Source organism: Harpegnathos saltator, unplaced genomic scaffold (assembly GCF_003227715.2).
Source record: "Harpegnathos saltator strain DR-91 unplaced genomic scaffold, Hsal_v8.6 scaffold246, whole genome shotgun sequence".
NCBI lineage: Eukaryota > Metazoa > Arthropoda > Insecta > Hymenoptera > Formicidae > Harpegnathos > Harpegnathos saltator.
This window is the reverse complement of record NW_020230035.1, coordinates 5,671-7,560: the sequence shown is the minus strand read 5'-3', so window position 1 is coordinate 7,560 and position 1,890 is coordinate 5,671.

Here is a 1,890-nt window from a genome sequence, read left to right as displayed (position 1 = left end):
CTCTTTTTTCAAATTGTTAAAATCAATTGTCCAACCAAAATAAAGCTTATTTTATGACAAATTCAATCATGTATAATAACATTATGTTTGGAAAAGGCAATATTGAAAAAAAAATTAAACATGCTCTTATATGTATGCTACGCGTACCAAACTTAAGGATTCGCTACTTGACGATGGCATTTCTTTCTTCCTCAAATCTTCCTCATAATTGCAAACTGTAAAAGATAAGGAAGGAAGAAAATAGAAAATCTAGAAAAGCAATAAAGTTGATGTTAAGAAGTAAGTTGAAGAAGAACAGCATGATAAGGAGGACGCAGAGAGAGTGTATATAACCCTAATATAGATAATCTTTTAAATTCAATTGTAAAGAACAAATAAGGAAATGAATGATATGAAGAAAAAAGGAGAACACACACGGATTTAATAATGAAAAATATAATTTATAAATTTATTCAGTGTACATTTGTGTGTATGTGTTTTGCTTCATTCAGTATATAGGTTTTATTAATTAAGTAGTCGATATAGATATTCGAGTGAAAGATATCTTATATTTTGGTATGGATTATAATATATACAAATTTTACAGGAATTGAGGACAGTAAAATATTATTTATTCTATATAATTATTACAATAATGATATTGCTCAAAGAAATGTTCAAAACAAAAATATTGCTTGCACCATGCACAACGTATAAAAGCCATTTTACCACAAATGCTACATTTTGGTATACGTTTTTCTTCTTTAAAATAACAATAATCGATTGGATTATGAAATTTTTCAGGCCGTGTTGATAAATAACCACTTTTATACCAGCTATATCTAAATAAATTTCGAAATCTTGGAGAAGACAGTTGATTGTGTGTTAAAGATTGCAATTTTATTATGTTATTACGTAAATGTAAATTTATGTCATAATTATTTATAATAACACTATCAGAAAAGCTTCGAACAAAATTTTTCCAGATTCTGAAACCAAAAACATCTAATGGCTGTATAAAAGCAGTTGTTTTTTTTGGTATTGTTAGAATATTTACATGTTTGTCTTTTGGTACAAGTTCTTCCAATTGGTTCGGGCAATGTCCTGTCCATGAATCAAGCAGTAGTATACTTTTCTCTCCAGTGTTTGGTAGATACACTTCTTGGAACCAATTTTTGAAATGTTCAGTTGTCAATTTCCCTGATTTTGAAGCCGCAATGTAAATATTCACTGGTCTAAAAAGAGTTTGTTCTACTTGTGGTCCAAAAACACCAGTAGATTCTTTTAATACTATATACAAAGGCGAAAGGAGATGTCCATCAGCAGATATAATAGGCATAATGGTGTAGCTATGAGTCATAGCAGATAAAGATTGGATAGTAGCTCCAACTGTCTTCACTCCTACATTAGCTAATGTTCTTCCTGCATGTATTTATAAATTAAAGCCACTTTCGTCCGCATTATAAGTTGATTCAGCACCGATTACATTAATATGTGGCTTTACTGTATTTACAAATTCCTCAGCGTTTTGACGTATAGTTAGATCAGTTAAATGAGAAGACCGCGTTTTAAATGCAGTTATTTTACGTGATGTAATACGATGTGCCTTTTTAAAATTCCATATCCACCAATTTCCTGCTTTAAATGAAGAAAAATCCACTTGTTCCTTTGCTTCTAGTGCCCATTTTCGCAGATTTATATCATGAATAATAAGTCCTCTATTAACAGCTTCTTGGAATTTTATAAGAACATATTCAGCAATAACTACAAGTTTGTCTGTATTTGAACCCCCACGCATTACATGTTCTTGCCATCTGTGCAATTGTTGAATAGATTTTACCTAGAAGAAAACAAATCTCAATATTAAACAATTCGAATTCAAAAATAAAAGAAGTTATATACGAATTAAAT